Source organism: Corvus hawaiiensis, chromosome 5 (genome assembly GCF_020740725.1).
Source record: "Corvus hawaiiensis isolate bCorHaw1 chromosome 5, bCorHaw1.pri.cur, whole genome shotgun sequence".
Classification (NCBI taxonomy): Eukaryota; Metazoa; Chordata; class Aves; order Passeriformes; family Corvidae; genus Corvus; species Corvus hawaiiensis.
Genome location: NC_063217.1, coordinates 66,590,877 through 66,596,972, shown reverse-complemented (window position 1 = coordinate 66,596,972; position 6,096 = coordinate 66,590,877). Strand labels below are relative to the sequence as shown.

At 35.2% G+C, this 6,096-nt stretch overlaps 1 long non-coding RNA gene across 1 annotated transcript; it reads right to left on the bottom strand.

Moving 5' to 3' along the window:
- Positions 1-740: 740 nt before the first annotated feature.
- On the bottom strand, positions 741-5,693 carry LOC125325863. Its single transcript, XR_007203588.1, has 3 exons — positions 5,683-5,693; positions 4,216-4,218; positions 741-817 (listed from the first exon to the last, which is right to left on the bottom strand). It is a non-coding gene; the product is annotated as an uncharacterized LOC125325863 (long non-coding RNA).
- Between the last annotated feature and the right edge of the window lie 403 nt (positions 5,694-6,096).

Here is a 6,096-nt window from a genome sequence, read left to right as displayed (position 1 = left end):
GAACAGTTTATTTTATTAACTATGAATTTATCAACCATGATTTTGTAACTTAAAAAGTAGGAAAAATGTAATGTTAAGTAACTTGTGATGAGAAGATTCAGGGCCTATCAAATCAAACATTATATAGTAAATTAACTCTCAAAAGGTAAAAGTTATTCAGATGGAAAGGGCAATGATGAATTGTTTTAAGTAAGAACATAACACCAGTGTCTTCTAATAAAAAGTCCTGACCCACGAATGCTCAACAATCTGCTGATCTCAATTGAGTGGAAAGATTGCCAAATTTAAAATGCACTGGCCAGGTGATTGAATCTGATTTCCAGCACATACACATGGTGGAAATAACTCTATTAGCTTCCATATGCATCAAAACTTATGTGTTTTACAAGACTCTTCTTCAAGGATCTGGAGCAAAACTGTTACCATAACATGCTGTTAAGAAGCACATTAGCACAATTACAAAATGGCTGCTGCAAAAATATTGAAGTTCAATAGGGAGGAAAAGATACATTTATTTATGGTACAAAAAATGCCTACTACAGCATTTTGGCTGTAAAGGTGATGTTTAGTTGACTTGTTTTGCTAAAATGCAATAATTCTATTGCAATTTTTTTTTTTTTTTAAAGGAGGGGACTTATTATCATAGAATTGTTTAGGTTGGATAAGATCTGTAAGGTAATCAAGTCCAACCACTAACCCAACACTGCCAAGTCACCACTAAACAATGTCTCTGAGTGCCACACCTACACTTTTAAATACCTCTAGGGGTGATGACTCAACCACTTCCCAGGGCAGCCTGTTCCAATACTTGACAACTCTTTTGGTGAGGAAATTTTTCTTAACATCCAATCTAAACTTCCCCTGTTGCAACTTGAGGTAGCTTCCTTTCATTCTCTAATTTGTTGCCTGGGAGAAGAGCCTTACTCCCACCAGACTACATCCTCCTTTCAGGGAGTTGTAGAGAGTGATGAAATCTTCTCTGATTCCTCTTTTTTCCAGGTTAAACAGACCCAGATCCATCAGCCCCTCCTCATCAGACTTGTGCTCCAGACCCTTCACCAGCTCCGTTCCTCTTCTCTGCACATGTTCCTGCACCTCAATGTCCTTTTCTAGTGAGAAGCACAAAACTGGTGTGGCCTCCCCAGTGCTAAATACAGAAGGATGGTCACTACCCTGGTCCTGCTGGCCATACTTTTCCTGATACGGGCCCAGGATACCATTGGCCTTCTTGGCCACCTGGACATGTGCTGGCTCGTGTTCAGCCACTGTCAACCCGCAGTCCCAGATCCTTTTCCACTGGGCATTTTCAGCACTTCTTCCCCAAGATTGTAGTGCTACACAGACTGGCAAGTAGGGAAAATAATACAAAATCCAACTGACAGTTGATAAAATGAAAATATTTTTTTACATGTGAAAGTTAAATTTATATTTTTAGTTGCTTTGAGTGAAGTCTGATGAAATGAAATGAAGTGAAATGTAATGAAATGAGCCCAGACTCAGTGGGCTTTTTCCTAGCCTGAAGGTATTCTTAGCATTTATGTTGACATTTGGGATAGCTTTAGACTTTTGCAAGCCATGTAACAATAACCTGTAAAGATGCTGTACTAGCACCTTTTCAGTTAACCGTGAAGTTATGCACCAAAGTGTTTATGAAGAGTGTTCTTCCAAAATCAAGGTCTGCTGAACATTTAGTTGTCCTTTTTTTTTTTTAAACAAATAGTACCTGTCTGTGTTCATTTATACATGTGGGCAAAATGCAGTGTCATACACATCCTGTTTTGCCTCCTCAAAAGAACATTAAAGCTTATTTTACTTCTGCTTACTTAACAGTAACAGAACCAATATAGTATTACATAGAAACCAACTGTTGTTGAACTAGAACAGTGCCAATTGTCCATGGAGAAAGAAAGCTGCAGTCATATCTGGGTTATTTAATGTAAAATAGCATGTCTAGAAGAGTAGACTTGACACAACATGAAGAGTATTCTCCACATTTGTCTATTTTCAATACTCTCTGTATTCTACTGCATCGCACAGGGAAATCCACTAAAGAATTCCTCATTAAGTACAGAACACAAAATGGAAAATAAATGCTGAGTGCTGCTTAAACATCTATAAAGGATCAACAGCATACCAGCATGTAATATAATTGCTTTCCCTAGTGATCCAGAAAATCTATGAATATTTTAATTTCAAATATGAGGATATGCACATTATCTAAATGAAAACCTCCAATACAATATCTTAAATAGAATTAGAGTAGAAACAAAAATATTTTTCTGAAATCCTGAAAATTATGGCAGCAAGAGACCATAAATTTAGGTATTTTCATTAACATTGCGGCTTTTATAATGGTATCTCCTACCATTCATCTGATAGGATGTAATCTTCTTACTTTTGATGGAAGTAATAATGTCTGTAAGTTCACAGCAGCAAGTGGTTTGTTCTCATGATCCAAAGAGTAGCAGGACTACACACTGAACTTTTGACTCCCAGCTCCAAACTTCACATTTCCCGCAATGAGCTTTTTTGCATAAGTCTCTGTATGCTCATCTGGGTCAGAAAACCTATGGTGGTGAATTATAACTGTGTCCATTGCAATATACTTAGGTGCCCAAAGAATAAGGACTTCTGCCTTGAGCAGAAAAACAGGATTTAATCCTTAATGTAACAGTATTAAAAAGTACTGATGAGAGGGATTTGTTAATTTGATACCAGGTAAACAGTTACAGGAGGGAGGTTACCAATGCATTCAACCAGTGACGCCTCTGAGCCTCTGTGATCGTCAGCTGTTTCAAATCCCTTGAAGAGGAATTACCTGGTTAGATCCTGGGACACAATAAAATGCATTTCAGCTTTCAGCTTGACCTGTTAACCTACCACTTTGTTTTTTACAGCCTGAATCTTCTGACCTGCATGACCAACAGGACACGCTGCAAAACTAATTTGCTATTTTTTATGTTTTTCAGCTTTGCAGGATTAGTAGGATTAAGTCTAAAGTTTGTTCTAGGTTTGAGAAGGGTTTTACAAAACCTATTCTGAATCTGAGTAAATGAATTGTCAAATATTTGTACCATTCAGCAAATTTAATGTTTTGATTGTATCTAATTCAAACAGCCACTGTATTTGATCATTCCTCAGAAGCTAATACGTTGTGTTTGTATTGGACACTGAATTAGGAGGTAGCAGTGTCTCTATAAAAGCCTGAATAAACCACGATACCTGAAACCACATTTTACCAAAAGCATAAAGATGACACCTTCAAAACCAGCTGACTAATCAAACCAAAAAATACAGTATGAGCATGTGTAAAGAAGAGCTGTGTGCTGCATTTTTTCCATATCCAAAATGAATAAGCAAATATTCATGTAGGTCCATGGGTTATCGGTTTAATACTTATCCTAAAATATGATCTGCACTGGAGATGTTTACAAGAATGGTGTAGCTAAGAGGAAAATAACTGAATTAAATAAAAGTTGGTTTATTTTTCCTCCCCCTGAAATAAGTGTTCTTCCAGAAAAAATTCAACAGGCACCTTGGAAAAAGTTGAAGGACACAGCTATAACTTTTTCATTTCCAATTATGCAACTTTTATTTTGGTAGAGCAAGTGTGTTTCACTGATAAGAATGTCTTCTAAAATATAATTGAATATTTTAACTTTTAGTATATGCATAAGTTGGTTTATTATTTCTTCTCAGCCATAATATATAACATTTTACATCAGTATTACCTTTTTTTCAGATGAGGTCTTTTATAATCAAACCTGTTTCACAGTTTAATCTTATCATATTACAGTCCAATACTCTTAACATTTTTATTGTTAATCAGAAGCTGGCAAGATTCCATATCATGTAGCTCTTCCTTGCTTCAAAAATACAATATCCTGTACCAAAAAATGAAAAAAACCCATCTCTCTGAGATTAACAATAATTGTAAGAGAAAAATGAGATCAGGTGAAAAGTAGTGCTCTGGTAATCTGACTCAAAGTTATCAAAGTTGATGATTTTGAGAAATATTATTTGTAGTTTGTTATTGGATAAGTAACAGTAGTTTGTTATTGATAAGTTGAGGTATTCAATTGGCCTGAAATTATATTAATTTTTCTGTCATATATGCGTTTTATTGCATTTGATGCTATGATTCATCATTGAAAGTGGTAATATTGAAAACTAAACTAACAAACACTTTTGAAAAAATATTCCTATTATGTGAACTTTCTTTTGATATTCTTCTTGCTTACATTCTCTGTTACTCTTTGTACAGTGGCATTTTACTGGGCTTAATATTTATAGACAAATTTGGAGGCAGAAATTATTAATTATTAATGGACTTCGGGGCTGACTTCTGTTAAATCAGTTCTTTCCCATATATTACTAATGTAGTTTTGATGGCTAAGAGCTTTTTTAATACATTTGAGCCTCTTTACTGCAGTTAAGTAGTTTTGTTAATACCTGAAAATAATTACGAATTAGAATTATTAGCTTTTTTCTTAGTCTGTCCCAAATTTCTTTTAAAAGGTCAAAATAAAATCAGTGGGGATGACAATACCTTTTTGGCCCTTAAATGGTTGTGACAACTGAAGTTACACCTGGGTGATGCAGTGCTGAAGTTTTTGGCTGAAAGATTAAAACTGTCAGATAAGAATTAAAGCTGTGTTGCAACTGAAAGGATGGCCCTGCCTAAGACACATAAAGAATCAGTATTATTGCACAAAATAAAAATCAGATCATTGCTTCAACCATTCTGAAATGGCTAACACTATATATCTCCTACGGGTAGCACCTCCTCAATACGTGGGGTTTAAAACCAATAGTTAAAACCACACCAGTCTGCTATTATTTTCTACCTAAAGGCTATAAAAAGAAGTCTCTGATGCATCCTTGATAACATTCCTGTTTTAATGCCATCAGGTATACCAAAGATTAGTAGGTCATAATTATACTGTCTTAATTAACTGTTAGAGAGCTTATTACATGCTTTATGTTTGAGTTCAAATGCAGATACATTTACTATTATAATGCCATAGCTGTTACAGATTGTCCGCTTTATACGTAGGCTAAGCTCAAACATCAGTACTACCCTTCTGGTGCCTAAAATCATGAATGGTTTGGAATAGACTAAAATGTCATTTCTCACTTATCTATGACATTTTACAGACAAAAGTAGTCAAAATCTATAATTATAAATGTAAATTTTCTTTCTTGGAAAAGCAGTGTGTCACCTTCCTTGGTATGTTTCTGTACCATAAGATCCCGTGTAAGATTTTGAAAGCTTCAAAGTGACAGAAAACATAGTTATTATTTGATTAAGAGGATGATTTGGGTAAAAAAAGGGTAACTTTTGACAACTATGTCTGCCCAGATCTTGTAAAAGTTTTATAGACTACTAAAGAAAAATATTCTGCTGCAAGAAACCTCACATCTGAAATATGATAGTCACAATCTGCATACCCATTGCATCTTTCCATATGAGAATATAGATTTGCATTTTTTACAAGTGTAAAATTTCAAGCTGTAAGTTAAAACAGAATTTAATATGTCATGCTACAACTGTGCCATCTAATTTCCTTTATTGTTTCCTTTGTCCACAGATGCAGTGTTTTTGAATCAGCCTGGCTTGTCATGTGTCAAAGTTTTGTACAGAAAATAAGAAAGAAAAATTGAGGGTAAACACACACACACTACATGAAAAACATCGCTTACCAATAGCAAAGAGATCAGACTTTTTTTCAGTTTCAATGGTGGTTTGAAGAGGCTCTCAATATCAATGATTCAGTCTGTAGGACTCTTCAAACTAGAGGTCTGCGGCAGCCTTAAGCTGGAAGAACTTTATTTCTAGCCAACCTTCTCAAATTAAAGTAGCTGTGACGATGCTTTTGCTGTTCATATATATAACATGCTTGGTGTATTTCTTAGTTACCAGAGATTAATTACGAAAAATATCACCCAGAGATTGTACTGGCCTAGAGGTAGTTGACTTCAGGCTTTGAAACCTGAATTTACCTGAAGCCTTGATTTCCTGTTCAGGTTTCAGAACCCTCGACACCCTTACTTAGTCTGACTAGTATTACTGCAACCCTAGGGTATATCACTGTG